The sequence below is a fragment of the Triticum dicoccoides genome, chromosome 3A (genome assembly GCF_002162155.2).
Source record: "Triticum dicoccoides isolate Atlit2015 ecotype Zavitan chromosome 3A, WEW_v2.0, whole genome shotgun sequence".
NCBI lineage: Eukaryota > Viridiplantae > Streptophyta > Magnoliopsida > Poales > Poaceae > Triticum > Triticum dicoccoides.
This window is the reverse complement of record NC_041384.1, coordinates 409,040,617-409,057,082: the sequence shown is the minus strand read 5'-3', so window position 1 is coordinate 409,057,082 and position 16,466 is coordinate 409,040,617.

The window sequence follows — 16,466 nt, the reverse complement described above, 5'->3', positions numbered from 1 at the left end:
TGAGTCCATCTTGATGCCCAAATCACTGATGCAAGAGTGCTATAAAATGTTAGGTGCTGATTGTTAGTAGAGTATGAATATTTGTCATTTTCGCTACAACTGTTGTGTGCTGCACATGGGCATGAGCTCTACATGTATTTTGATATATGCCATGACATCTTTACAGGGGTGTTTGTCATGTATTTTTGTGATCAATGTGGTGACTAGCACAAGCATGCAAAGTAGCTCTTGTGATATTGCTGATTTCAGGGACTTGGAATTTCACTAAGTCTTTGCTCTGCTGTTATTTTTATGCCATGCATTCATGTTGCTACAGTGAGATCCATACTTCTTTTGAGTATCTTCAGTAAGGATGATTTGGACATATGGTTGTGCTATATACATCCATGCCCCTGTTTGCAATTATGGAGTTCCCTAGCATGACTTAATCTTGCTCTACTTTTGCTATAAAATGTTCTTGGCAGATTGTTTACATGTTAATCAATTTTGCCTTGGTTGTTGTAATTGATCCATGCATGCTATAAACTTGCTATTGCCTTGGTTAGCTTCTTGAACATGTCTTCTTGCTGGTAGTATGCTTAGCTTGTCATGAAATGCCTTGTGATGAGTGAATCGAGCTCGCAAAGATGCCTTCATAACTCTGTTTTGACATGCTCAGTTTTCTGCCAAGTCTGAATCTGTTAACGAAACTTGCTATGTTTACATGGGTGCCGTCGTATCTTTTGTGCCTTTTTAGCTCATGGTCAGTAAGGGACTTTTGTTCTATGCTTTGAGTAGATTCATGCCATGCCTTGTGTTGCTATGTTCTCTTCCTGTAGCATGTTGTTATCCTGCTCTAAACATTGCTTCCTGATGTTAATTCCTGGCATGTTGTTATTTTCACTAAGTCTGTGATGCAGATATCTTTTGCACTTTTGGCATGCTTGTTTGGAACTGCTCTTGTGTGATCTAGCCATAGCTCAGTGTTCATCTTTTGTCAAGCATCTTGAGTAGATCACTTCCATGTGTTTTGTTGCTATGTTGGAGTGCAGTAGCTTAGTTTCTTGTTGCATTCTAGATGGCATCGTGCTGTTAATCACAGAATTGTGCCATTCTTGTTTCGCTTGCCATTTGCAAACCGTGCATCCGATTCCGGTGATCCTTATATCGATTTCGACCGAAATCATCTCATATTTCCAGCGGCACTCTTGGTTTGACAAGTTTATGCCTTGATAAATCTTTTCCTTCTGGAGCACGCATATGCATTGCATATCACATCTCGCATATCATGCCATGTTTTCCATCATGTTGCTTGCGCATTGCACCGTGATTGATTGTTAGTCTTTTGCTTGTGTTCTTGCCTTGGGTAGAGCCGGGAGATGAGTACGTGATTGAGGAACCAGTTGAGTACGCTAACGAGGATCAAGCTTTCATCAACTTTGAGAACTTTGCAGGAAAGATGACCATACCCTCGAAATCACTTCTATCTTTGCTTGCTAGTTGTTCACTCTATTGCTATGCTACGATACCTACCACTTGCTATATCATGCCTTCCATATTGCCATGTCAAGCCTCTAACCCACCTTTCCTAGCAAACCGTTGTTTGGCTATGTTACCGCTTTGCTCAGTCCCTCTTATAGCGTTGCTAGTTGCAGGTGAAGATGGAGTTTGTTCCTTGTTGGAACATGGTTATTGTTGGGATATCATTATTATATCTTGTTTACTTTAATGCACCTATATACTTGGTAAAGGGTGGAAGGCTCGTCCTTATGCCTGGTGTTTTTTTCCACTCTTGCCGCCCTAGTTTCCGTCATACCGGTGTTATGTTCCTTGATTTTGCGTCCCTTACGCGGTTGGGTGTTATGGGAACCCCTTGACAGTTCGCTTTGAATAAAACTCCTCCATCAAGGCCCAATTTTGGTTTTACATTTGCCTAAGAACCTATCACCTTCCCTTGGGTTCTGTAGACTCAAGGGTCATCTTTATTTTAAACCCCCCGGGCCAGTGCTTCTCTAAGTGTTGGTCCGAACCGAGTAGACTACGGGGCCACCTCGGGGAAACTTGAGGTTTGGTTTTACTCGTAGGATGTCTCATCCGCTGTTGCCCTAAGAACGAGATATGTGCAGCTCCTATTGGGATGTCAACGCATCGGGCGGTTTTGCTGGTCTTGTTTTACCATTGTCGAAATGTCTTGTAACCGGGATTCCGAGTCTGATCGGGTCTTCCTGGGAGAAGGAATATCCTTCGTTGACCGTGAGAGCTTGTGATGGGCTAAGTTGGGACACCTCTGCAGGGTTTTGAACTTTAGAAAGTCGTGCCCGCGGTTATGGGCAGATGGGAATTTGTTAATATCCGGTTGTAGAGAACTTGACACTTAACTTAAATTAAAATGCAACAACCGCGTGTGTAGCCGCGATGGTCTCTTTCCGGCGGAGTCCGGGAAGTGAACACGGGTTTGGAGTTATGTTTGAACGTAAGTAGTTTTAGGATCACTTCTTGATCACTTCTAGTTCACGAGCGTGCTTTGCTTCTCTTTTTGCTCTCATTTGTGTAAGTTAGCCACCATATATGCTAGTGCTTGCTGCAGCTCCACCTCACTACCCTTTCCTACCCCTAAGCTTAAATAGTCTTGATCTCGTGGGTGTGAGATTGCTGAGTCCCCGTGACTCACAGATACTTCCAAACAGTTGCAGGTGCCGATGATACCAGTGCAGGTGACGCAATCTAACTCAAGTGGGAGCTCGATGAAGATCTTGTTCGTTGTGTTGTTTTCGTTTCTGGTTGATCAGTAGTGGAGCCTAGTTGGGGCGATAGGGGATCTAGCATTTGGGGTGTATTTCTTTTATGTTGGTTCCGTAGTCGGACCTTGGTTGTATTCTGGATGATGTATGATATTTATGTATTGTTTGAAGTGGCAATTGTAAGCCAACTCTTTATCCCTTTCTTATTCAGTACATGGGATGTGTAAAGATTACCCCTCTTGCGACATGCCTACTATGTGGTTATGCCTCTAAGTCGTGCTCCGACACGTGGGAGATATAGCCGCATCGTGGGTGTTACAGGATCATAAGCAAATTCAACAAAATAGCTATCACATAACATATTCTCAACACGATCCACATGCATGCGAAGTTGACACTCTTCCAAAATAGTGGGATTAACATTAACTAAATTCATGACCTCTCCAAACCCAGTTTTATCAAAAAATTCATGAGATTGAACATTCTCCAAATATGTGGGATCTAAAGTTGACACTCTTCCAAACCCACTTTCAATATTATTATTTTTGATAGAAAGACTGTAAGGGAACCCCCTACAGTATAATTGGTGCAACAAACCCAAATTGCAAGTACCATGCCTTGAACCTGGGTTGGTGGGAAGGCATCAGCCCCTTCTCACCACTAGGCTATGCCTTAGTCTGCCACTTTCAATATTATTGCAAACATTATTATCAATCTCATATTCATCATGGGGCTTAAATAAATTTTCAAGACCATAAGAAGAATCACCCCAATCATTATCATTGCAACAAATAGTAGTCATACCAAATCTAGCATCCCCAAGCTTGAGGTTTTGCATATCATTAACACAATTGACATTAAGAGAATTTATAATAACATCATTGCAATCATTCTTTTCATCGAAGGAACTATCAAGTATGGATGCAATAGCAGCAATCTCATGTTTAACATAAGGAACTATAGCAAATTCATCTTCATAAATATTGGCATCATGGCCACAAGAATAGCAAGCATCATGTTCATCAAGGGATATTTCAATCAAATCATCAGAATCCTAATTATCTATAGATTCATGCATATCATTATTTTCAACGGTCATTCTTTCAATAAATTCTTTGACATAGACATTATGAGCATAGTTTTCATAGCAATATTTAAGTATGTCAAAATTCTCAGATTCCTAGAGAGTAATATCATACTTTTCAATCAAAGAAGCAACTTCATAAGCACCCTTAAAAGCAACAAATTATTCAATTTATTTGATATCGTAGTAACTATAAACACCCTTTGCATAAGAAGATAAGATCTCATTATCATTAAACTCACATAGGTAGGGGAGGTGTTTTTTAGGGTTCTTAGAGCAACAAGTAAAATCATAAATTTCACAAAGATTCCAAGCATAACATAGCATTCTGTTTATTTGATCCCATAAGAGTTTCCCTTTTTCAGACAAACGGTGACGCACAAAATGAGCATGCTCATCTAAAGATTTCCCATCAACTAGGCTAGTTCGGGCTGCAGCACGAGCGCATAAGGATCAAAGATGATCCAAGTAGAACACTTTAAGTGGATCCATATCAATAGTTTTTTAGCAAGCAAAGATGCAAGCAAATGGAAGGCACAAGGAAACACAAACAAAGATACATACGGGAAGAAGGCGAAGAAAAGGCAAAGGTTTTCGAAAATTGTTTTAGAAGTGGGGGAGAGGAAAACGAGAGGCAAATGGTAAATAATGTAATGTGAGGGATAAAAGTTTGTGATGGGTACTTGGTATGTCTTGACTTGTGCGTAGATCTCCCTGGCAACGGCGCCAGAAATGGCTTGTTGATGGGAGATCAAATCTTGACTTGACTTGGTGCAACCTCCCCGGCAATGGCGCCGGAAATCCTTCTTGCTACCTCTTGAGCACTGCGTTGGTTTTCCCTTGATGTGGAAAGGGTGATGCAGCAAAGTAGCGTAAGTATTTCCCTCAGTTTTTGAGAACCAAGGTATCAATCCAGTAGGAGACTACATGCAAGTCACCTCGTACCTGCACAAACAAATAAGAACCTCGCAACCAACACGATAAAGGGGTTGTCAATCCCTTCACGGTCACTTACGAGAGTGAGATCTGATAAAGATAATAAGATAAATATTTTTGGTATTTTTATGATACCGATTGAAAGTAAAGATTGCAAAATAAAATAGATTGGAAACTTATATGATAGAAGATAGACCCGGGGGCCATAGGTTTCACTAGTGGCTTCTCTCAAGATAGCATAAGTATTATGGTGGGTGAACAAATTACTGTCGAGCAATTGATAGAAAAGTGCATAATTATGAGAATATCTAGGCATGATCATGTATATAGGCATCACGTCCGCGACAAGTAGACCGAAATGATTTTGCATCTACTACTATTACTCCACACATCGACCGCTATCCAGCATGCATCTAGAGTATTAAGTTCATAAGAACAGAGTAACACATTAGGCAAGATGACATGATGTAGAGGGATAAAATCAAGCAATATGATATAAACCCCATCTCTTTATCCTCGATGGCAACAATACAATACATGCCTTGCTGCCCCTGCTGTCACTGGGAAAGGACACCGCAAGATTGAACCCAAAGCTAAGAACTTCTCCCATTGCAAGAAAGATCAATCTAGTAGGCCAAACCAAACTGATAATTCGAAGAGACTTGCAACGATAACAAATCATACATAAAAGATTTCTGAGAAGAATCAAATATTGTTCATAGATAATCTTGATCATAAACCCACAATTCATCGGATCTCGACAAAAAAACCACAAAAAGAATTACATCGAATAGATCTCCAAGAATATTGAGGAGAACTTTGTTTTGAGATCCAAAGAGAGAGAAGAAGCCATCTAGCTAATAACTACGGACCAGGAGGTCTATGGTAAACTACTCACACATCATCGCAGAGGCTATGGTGTTGATGTAGAAGCTCTCCATGATCGATTCCCCCTCCGGTGGAGCTCCAAAAAAGGCCCCAAGATGGGATCTCTTGGGTACAGAAGGTTGCAGCGGTGGAAATAGGGTTTTGTGGTGCTGCTGGATGTTTTCGGGGTATATGGATATATATGGGAGGAAGAAGTAGGTCGGTGGAGCTGCGAGGGGCCCACGAGGGTGGGGGGAGCGCCCAGGGGGGCAGGCGCGCCTCCCTGCCTCGTGGCTTCCTCGCTTCTTTCTTGACGTCTACTCGAAGTCCCCTGGATCACGTTTGTTCCAAAAATAACTCCCCCGAAGGTTTCATTCCGTTTGGATTCCGTTTGATATTCCTTTTCTGCGAAACAATGAAATAGGAAAAAAAACAGCAATTTGCACTGGGCCTTGGGTTAGTAGGTTAGTCCCAAAAATAATATAAACGTGTATAATAAAGCCCATTAAACATCCAAAACAGATAATATAATAGCATGGAACAATAAAAAATTATAGATATGTTGGAGACGTATCATGCCATACCTTCGGTGCTAGGATCGGTCGATCGTGAAGACGTACGACTACATCAACCGTGTTGTCATAACGCTTCCACTTATGGTCTACGATGGTACGTGGACAACACTCTTCCCTCTCGTTGCTATGCATCATCATGATCTTGCGTGTGCGTAGGGAAATTTTCGAAATTACAGCGTTCCCCAACAGCGGTCATGTTCCAGTTCTATCGCTGGCCTGTTCCAGCAAATGTACACAGTGTTGTAGCAAACGACGTTGTTGGTTCTACTTTTTCTCCATTATAGCACCCAAAGACACCACTTCCAACAAACACTACATGAATTAAGAAATTTGCCGTCCATGGAGCTCTTTGCCGTAATCTTTTCCTCGGGGCTAATGGCAAAGACGACCTTTTACCATCAACTACTGATGGCAAAGAATGGCTTGATACGTCCATTTTGCATCATGCTTTTATATCAATATTTAATGCATTATGGGCTGTTATTACACATTATGTCACAATACTTATGCCTATTCTCTCTTATTTTACAAGGTTTACATGAAGAGGGGGAATGCCGGCAGCTGGAATTCTAGGCTGGAAAAGGAGCAAATATTAGAGACCTATTCTGCACAACTCCAAAAGTCCTGAAACTTCACGGGAGAACGTTTCAGAATATATAAAAAATATTGGGCGAAAGAAGTACCAGAGGGGGGCCACCCACCGTCCACGAGGGTGGGGGCACGCCCTACCCTCTTGGGCGCGCCCCCTGCCTCGTGGCCCCCCTGGCAGCCCTCTGATGCCCATCTTTGGCTATATGGAGTCTTTCGTGGAGAAAAAAAATCATAAGCAAGCTTACGGGATGAAACTCCGCCGCCACGAGGCGGAACCTTGGCGGAACCAATCTAGGGCCCCGACAGAGCTGTTCTATTGGGGAAACTTCCCTCCGGGAGGGGGAAATCATCACCATCGTCATCACCATCGATCCTCTCATCGGGAGGGGGTCAATCTCCATCAACATCTTCACCAGCACCTTCTCATATCAAACCCTAGTTCATCTCTTGTATCCAATCTTTGTCCCAAAGCCTCAGATTGGTACCTGTGGGTTGCTAGTAGTGTTGATTACTCCTTGTAGTTGATGCTACTTGGTTTACTTGGTGGAAGATCATATGTTCCGATCCATTATGCATATTAATACCCCTCTGATTATGAACATGAATATGCTTTGTGAGTAGTTACGTTTGTTCCCGAGGACATGGGAGAAGTCTTTCTATAAGTAGTCATCTGAATTTGGTATTCATTCGATATTTTGATGAGACGTATGTTGTCTTTCCTCTAGTGGTGTCATGTGAACGTCGACTACATGACACTTCACCATTGTTTGGGCCTAGAGGAAGGCATTGGGAAGTAATAAGTAGATGATGGGTTGCTAGAGTGACAGAAGCTTAAACCCTAGTTTATGCGTTGCTTCGTAAGGGGCTGATTTGGATCCATATGTTTCATGCTATGGTTAGGTTTACCTTAATACTTCTGTTGTAGTTGCGGATGCTTGTCCAAGGAAGGACAATACTCGAGCACTGGTCCACCCACATATCAAATTATCAAAGTACCGAACATGAATCATATGAGCGTGATGAAAACTAGCTTGACGATAATTCCCATGTGTCCTCGGGAGGGCTTTCCTTTATATAAGAGTTTGTCCAGGCTTGTCCTTTGTAACAAAAAGGATTGGGCCATCTTGCTGCACCTTATTTACTTTTATTAATTGTTACTCGTTACAAATTACCTTACCACAAAACTATCTGTTACCGATAATTTCAGTGCTTGCAGAGAATACCTTGCTGAAAATCGCTTATCATTTCCTTCTGCTCCTCGTTTGGTTCGACACTCTTACTTATCGAAAAGGCTATGGTAGGTGGAATTTGGTAAGGAAAAATTTATATACACTTTTGGTTCATCAAGACTCTTTTCTGGCGCCGTTGCCGGGGAGTGAAGCACCTTTGGTAGGTGGAATTTGGTAAGGAAAAATTTATATAGTGCGCTGAAATTTACTGTCACTTTTTACTATGGAACATAATCCTTTGAGGGGCTTGTTCGGGGTATCTTCACCCCGACCAGTAGAGCAAAGAGTTGCTCCTCAACCTACTGAACCTACTGAAAATGTTTACTTTGAAATTCCTTCGGGTATGATAGAGAAACTGCTAGCTAATCCTTTTACAGGAGATGGAACATTGCATCTTGATTTGCACCTAATCTATGTGGATGAAGTTTGTGGATTATTTAAGCTTGCAGGTATGCTCGAGGATGTTATCAACAAGAAGGTCTTCCCTTTATCTTTGAAGGGAAAGGCATTAACATGGTTTAGGCTATGTGATGATATGGGATCATGGAACTACAACCGATTGAAATTGGAATTTCATCAGAAGTTTTATCCTATGCATCTTGTTCATCGTGATCGTAATTATATATATAATTTTTGGCCTTGCGAAGGAGAAAGCATCGCTCAAGCTTGGGGGAGGCTTAAGTCAATGTTATACTCATGCCCCAATCATGAGCTCTCAAGAGAAATTATTATTCAAAATTTTTATTCTCGGCTTTCTCTCGATAATCGCTCCATGCTCGATACTTCTTGTACTGGATCTTTTATCATGAAGACTATTGAATTCAAATGGGATTTATTGGAAAGAATTCAACGCAACTCTGAAGATTGGGACCTCGATGAAGGTAACGATTCAGGCATAACACCTAAGTTTGATTTTGTTAAATCTTTTATGGATACCGATGCTTTTCGTGAATTTAACACTAAATATGGACTTGACTCTGAGATAGTAGCTTCTTTCTGTGAATCCTTTGCTTCTCATGTTGATCTCCCTAAGGAGAAGTGGTTTAAATATAATCCTCCCATTGAAGTAAAAGTAGTTGCACCTATTAAAGTTGAAGAAAAGACTCTCACTTATAATGATCCTGTTGTTCCTACTTCTTATATTGAGAAACCACCTTTCCCTGTTAGAATAAAGGATCATGCTAAAGCTTCAACTGTAGTTCGTAAGAGTAATACTAGAACACCTACTCCCTCTGAGCAAATTAAAGTTGAACCTAGGGTTGCTATGGTTAAAGATCTCTTGGCCTATAATATTGATGGGCATGTTATTTACTTCTGTGATGAAGCTGCTAGAATTGCTAGACCTGATACTAAAAATAAACATAGACCTATTGTAGGCATGCCTGTTATTTCTGTTAAAATAGGAGATCATTGCTATCATGGCTTATGTGATATGGGTGCTAGTTCAAGTGCAATACCTCATTCCTTATATAAAGAAATTATGCATGATGTTGCACCTGCTGAGATAGAGGAAATTGATTTACTATTAAACTTGCCAATAGAGACACTATTTCACCAGTTGGGATGGTTAGAGATGTTGAAGTACTATGTGGGAAAGTTAAATATCCTGCTGATTTTCTTGTTCTTGGTTCCACAAAAGATGACTTTTCTCCCATTATATTTGGTAGACCCTTCCTGAATACTGTTAATGCTAATATAGATTGCAATAAGGATATTGTTTCTGTTGGTTTGGGGGATATGTCTCATGAATTTAATTTTGCTAAATTTCATAGACAACCCCATGATAAAGAATTTCCTAGTAAAGATGAAATAATTGGTCTTGCTTCTATTGTCGTGCCTCCTAGTGATCCTTTAGAACAATATTTGCTAGACCATGAAAATGATATTTTTATGAATGAAAGAAGGGAAATAGATGAAGTATTCTTTAAACAGGGATCTATTTTGAAACACAACTTGCCTGTTGAAATCCTAGGGGATCCTCCTCCACCTAAGGGTGATCCCGTGTTTGATCTTAAACCATTACCTGATACTCTTAAATATGCTTATCTTGATGAGAAAGAGATATATCTTGTTATTATTAGTGCTAACCTTTTAGAGCATGAAGAAAAGAAATTATTGAAAACTCTGAAGAAGCACCATGCTGCTATTGGATATACTCTTGATGATCTTAAGGGCATTAGTCCCACTCTATGCCAGCACAAAATAAAACTGGAAAAAGACGCGAAACCGGTTGTTGATAACCAACGGCGGTTAAATCCTAAGATGAGAGAAGTGGTAAGAAAAGAAATAATAAAGCTTCTGGAGGCAGGTATAATTTATCCTATTGCTGATAGTCAGTGGGTAAGTCCTGTCCATTGTGTCCCTAAGAAGGGAGGTATTACTGTTGTTCCTAATGATAAAGATGAATTGATCCCACAAAGAATTGTTACAGGTTATAGAATGGTAATTTATTTCCTCAAATTAAATAAAGCTACTAAAAAGGATCATTACCCTTTACCTTTTATTGATCAAATGCTAGAAAGATTATCCAAACATACACATTTTTGCTTTCTAGATGGTTATTTTGGTTTCTCCCAAATACCTGTGTCAAAAGAGGATCAAGAAAAGACAACTTTTACTTGCCCTTTTGGTACCTTTGCTTATAGACGTATGCCTTTTGGTTTATGCAATGCACCTGCTACCTTTCAAAGATGTATGACTGCTATATTTTCTGAAAAGATTGTTGAGATTTTCATGGATGATTTCTCCATTTACGTAACTTCTTTTCATGATTGATTAAGCAACCTTGATCGAGTTTTGCAGAGATGTGAAGAAACTAATCTTGTCTTGAATTGGGAGAAGTACCACTTTATGGTTAATGAAGGTATTGTCTTGGGGCATAAAATTTCTGAAAGAGGTATTGAAGTTGATAAAGCTAAAGTTGATGCTATTGAAAAGATGACGTGTCCTAAGGACATTAAAGGTATAAGAAGTTTCCTTGGTCATGCCGGTTTTTATGGGAGGTTCATTAAGGACTTCTCTAAAATTTCTAGGCCTCTGACTAATCTCTTACAAAAAGATGTTCCATTTGTATTTGATGACGATTTTGTAGAAGCATTTCAAATACTTAAGAAAGCTTTAATTTCTGCACCTATTGTTTGGAATTTACCATTTGAAATTATGTGAGATGCTAGTGATTATGTTGTAGGGGCTATTCTAGGACAAAGAGTTGATAAGAAATTAAATGTTATTCAATATGCTAGTAAAACTCTAGACAGTGCCCAGAGAAACTATGCTACTACTGAAAAAGAATTTTTAGCAGTTGTATTTGCTTGTGATAAGTTCGGACCTTACATTGTTGATTCTAAAGTAACCGTTCACTGATCATGCTGCTATTAAATATCTTATGGAAAAGAAATATGCTAAACCTAGACTTATTAGATGGGTTCTCTTGCTACAAGAATTTGATTTGCATATTATTGATAGAAAGGGAGCTGAGAACCCCGTTACAGACAACTTGTCTAGGTTAGAGAATGTTCTTGATGACCCACTACCTATTGATGATAGCTTTCCCGATGAACAATTAGTTGTCATAAATGCTTCTCGTACTGCTCCATGGTATGCTGATTATGCTAATTACATTGTTGCTAAGTTTATACCACCTAGTTTCACATACCAGCAAAAGAAAAAAGTTCTTCTATGATTTAAGACATTACTTCTGGGACGACCCACATCTTTATAAAGAAGGAGTAGATGGTATTATTAGACGTTGTGTTCCTGAGCATGAACAGGAACAGATCCTACGCAAGTGTCACTCCGACGCTTATGGAGGACACCATGCTGGAGACAGAACTGCACATAAGGTATTGCAATCCGGTTTTTATCGGCATACTCTCTTCAAGGATGCCCATAAGTTTGTCTTGTCTTGTGGTGAATGTCAATGAATTGGTAATATTAGTAGACGTCAAGAAAGGCCTATGAATTATTCACTTGTTATTGAACCATTTGATGTTTGGGGCTTTGATTATATGGGACCGTTTCCTTCCTCTAATGGGTACACACATATTTTAGTTGATGTTGATTACGTTACTAAGTGGGTAGAAGCTATTCCAACTAGTAGTGTTGATCATAACACCTCTATTAAGATGCTTAAAGAAGTTATTTTTCCGAGGTTTGGAGTCCCTAGATATTTAATGACTGATGGTGGTTCATATTTTATTCTTGGTGCTTTTCGTAAAATGCTTGCTAAGTATGATGTTAATCATAGAATTGCATCTCCATATCATCCACAGTCTAGTGGTCAAGTAGAATTGAGTAATAGAGAGCTTAAATTAATTTTGCAAAAGACTGTTAATAGATCTAGAAAGAATTGGTCCAAGAAACTTGATGATGCATTATGGGCCTACAGAACTGCATATAAAAATCCTATGGGTATGTCTTCGTATAAAATGGTTTATGGTAAAGCATGTCACTTACCTCTTGAACTAGATCATAAGGCATACTGGGCCATTAAAGAGCTCAATTATGATTTCAAACTTGCCGGTGAGAAGAGGCTTTTTCACATTAGCTCACTTGATGAATGGAGAGCCCTGGCCTATGAGAATGCCAAACTGTTTAAAGAAAAGGTTAAAAGATGGCATGGCAAAAGGATATAAAAACGTGAGTTTAATGTAGGTGACTATGTATTGTTATACAACTCTTGTCTAAGATTTTTTGCAGGCAAAATTCTCTCTAAATGGAAGGTCCTGACGTTATCGAGGAGGTTTATCGTTCCGGTCCCATAAAAATCAACAACTTCGAAGGCACAAATCCGAAGGTGGTAAACGGTCAATGAATCAAACATCATATCTCAGGTAATCCCATAAATGTTGAAACTAATGTTATTGAAACCGTAACCCCGGAGGAATACATAAGGGACACTTTCCAGAATGTTTCAGACTCCGAAAAGGAATATGTATGTGGTATGGTAAGGAAGCCGACCCCAAAATAGTACTAATAGCAATTTTTCTCCATTTTGGAATATTTAAGAAAATAGAAAAATAAGAAGCAGTCCGAGAAGGACACGAGGCGTCCACGAGGGTGGAGGGCGCGCCGTACCCCCTGGGCGCGCCCCCTGCCTCGTGGGCACCTCGTGCGCTCTTCGGACTCCGTTTTCTTGCACGATACTTCTTTTGGTCAGTAAAAATTCATTATATAATCTCCCGAAGGTTTTGACCACAGTATCACGCAAATATCCTCTGTTCTTGTTTCGAGCTATTTTTCTGACAGATTTAGATCACCATGACATCCCCAAGTGCCCCCAAGGACAAGTTCTTCGAGAAGGTCATCAAGCCCTACCTCGTGGAGGTGTGGCAACATCCTCAAACCATTGAAATGCGTGAGGGGTTGCTGCACATCCACGGTGTTGAGGGACCAAGGAGGACCGGAAGCGTGGAGACAAGGCTTGAAGCAATGGAGCAACAAGTTTTCAAGTTCCAGGAGATGGTGGAACATGGACTGGATGCCAACCACATAATGATCGCGGAGTTATCCAACAACCACAAGCTGGATGCCAAGAGCATTGGGGAGACCATTCTCAAACTTCACGAGAAGATCGAGCATCTCCAAGCCTAGAGCTATGACCTGCAAAACCAAAACTATGAGTATGAATATAGATTCAAGAGGATGAGTTTGGCTGCAAATTTGAGGATCCTGGAGACTCGATCATCCTTCTACGATGGTGAGCCTATGCCTTGGAAGATGGACGACAAGCCTACATCATCCACCACTCCATCATCACCACCTCAGAAGAACCGAGTATCGGGTATGGACACTCCCCTTGGCAACTGCCAAGCTTGGGGGAGTGCCCCAATATCGTATCACCATCACACTTTTACCTTTACCATTTTTCTTAGTTCGATCCTTTTGGTAATATATCGATCTAGTAGAATAAAGTTTTAGTATGATCTAGTTTTGAGTTTTGCTTTATGATCCTTCTATGTAATTGAGTCCGTGAGCTATATATAATAAAGATTAGTGTTGAGTCAAGGGCTTGATTATCTTGCTATGATCTTGAGGGAATAAAATAAAAGAGAAAGAATAAAAAGAAATAAAGAGATCATATGGATCTTATGGAGAGTAGTGACTTCACATATAAAGAGTATGATGAATAAAAGTTGTTGAGAGTTGACAAACATTGTTTTGGTCATCGTTGCAATTAATAGGAAGTAATAAAGAAAGAGAGATTTTCACATATAAATATACTATCTTGGACATCTTTTATGATTGTGAGCACTCATTAAAATATGACATGCTAAAGAGTTGACATTGGACAAGGAAGACAACATAATGGGTTATGTTTTCGTACATCTGAGATAAATTATATTAACATGGATCATCCAACATGTTGAACTTGCCTTTCCCTCTCATGCTAGCCAAATTCTATGCACCAAGTAGAGATACTATTTGTGCTTCCAAATATCCTTAAACCTAGTTTTTCCATGAGAGTCCACCATATCTACTTATGGATTGAGTAAGATCCTTCAAGTAAGTTGTCATCGTTGCAAGAAATACAAAAATTATCTCTAAATATGTATGATTTATTAGTGTGGAGAAAATAAGCTTTATAAGATCTTATGATGTGGAAGAAATAAAAGCGACGTACTGCATAATAAAGGTCCATATCACAAGTGGAAATATAAAGTGACGTTCTTTCGCATTAAGATTTTGTGCATCCAACCATAAAAACACATGACAACCTCTGCTTCCCTCTGCGAAGGGCCTATCTTTTATTCTTGTCTTATACTTCATGCAAGAGTCACAGTGATCTTCACCTTCCCATTTTACATTTTATCCTTTGGCAAGCACAATGTGTTGGAAAGATCCTGACATATATAGCTAATTGGATGTAAGTTTTCATGAACTATTATTGTTGACATTACCCTTGAGGTAAAAGGTTGGGAGGCAAAACTATAAGCCCCTATCTTTCTCTGTGTCCGATTAAAACTTCATAACCATAAATGTCGCGTGAGTGTTAGCAATTGTGAAAGACTAAATGATGGTTGAGTATGTGGACTTGTTGAAAAGCTCTTATTGACGCTTTCTGATATTATGATAAATTGCAATTGCCTCAATGACTGAGATTATAGTTTGTTGGTTCTCAATGAAGTTTCTGATTCATACTTAAAATTGTGATTGAATTTTTACTTTAGCATAAGAGATCATATGACAATATATATATGTTGCTGTTATAATAATGATCATGATGCCCTCATGTCCGTATTGTATTTTATCGACACCTCTATCTCTAAACATGTGGACATATTTTTCGATTTCGGCTTTCGCTTGAGGACAAGCGAGGTCTAAGCTTGGGGGAGTTGATATGTCCATTTTGCATCATGCTTTTATATCGATATTTATTGCATTATGGGCTGTTATCACACATTATGTCACAATACTTATGCCTATTCTCTCTTATTTTACAAGGTTTACATGAAGAGGGGGAGTGCCGGCAGTTGGAATTCTGGGCTGGAAAAGGAGAAAATATTAGAGACCTATTCTGCACATCTCCAAAAGTCCTGAAACTTCACGGGAGAATGTTTTAGAATATATAAATAATATTGGGCGAAAGAAGTACCAGAGGGGGGCCACCCACCGTCCACGGGGGTGGGGGCGCGCCGTGCGCGCCCCCTGCCTCGTGGGCCCCCTGGCAGCCCTCTGCTGCCCATCTTTGGCTATATGGAGTCTTTCTGGAGAAAAAAAATCATAAGCAAGCTTACGGGACGAAACTCCGCCACCACAAGGCGGAACCTTGGCGGAACCAATCTAGGGCTCCGGCGGAGCTGTTCTATCGGGGAAACTTCCCTCCGGGAGGGGGAAATCATCACCATCGTCATCACCATCGATCCTCTCATCAGGAGGGGGTCAATCTCCATCAACATCTTCACCAGCACCATCTCATCTCAAACCCTAGTTCATCTCTTGTATCCAATCTTTGTCCCAAAGCCTCAGATTGGTACCTGTGGGTTGCTAGTAGTGTTGATTACTCCTTGTAGTTGATGCTAGTTGGTTTACTTGGTGGAAGATCATATGTTCAGATCCATTATGCATATTAATACCACTCTGATTATGAACATGAATATGCTTTGTGAGTAGTTACGCTTGTTCCTGAGGACATGGGAGAAGTCTTGCTATAAGTAGTCGTGTGAATTTGGTATTCGTTCGATGTTTTGATGAGATGTATGTTGTCTTTCCTCTAGAGGTGTCATGTGAACGTCGAATACATGACACTTAAACATTGTTTGGGCCTAGAGGAAGGCATTGGGAAGTAATAAGTAGATGATGGGTTGCTAGAGTGACAGAAGCTTAAACCCTAGTTTATGCGTTGCTTCGTAAGTGGCTGATTTGGATCCATATGTTTCATGCTATGGTTAGGTTTACCTTAATACTTCTGTTGTAGTTGCGGATGCTTGCAGTAGGGTTTAATCATAATTGGGATGCTTGTCCA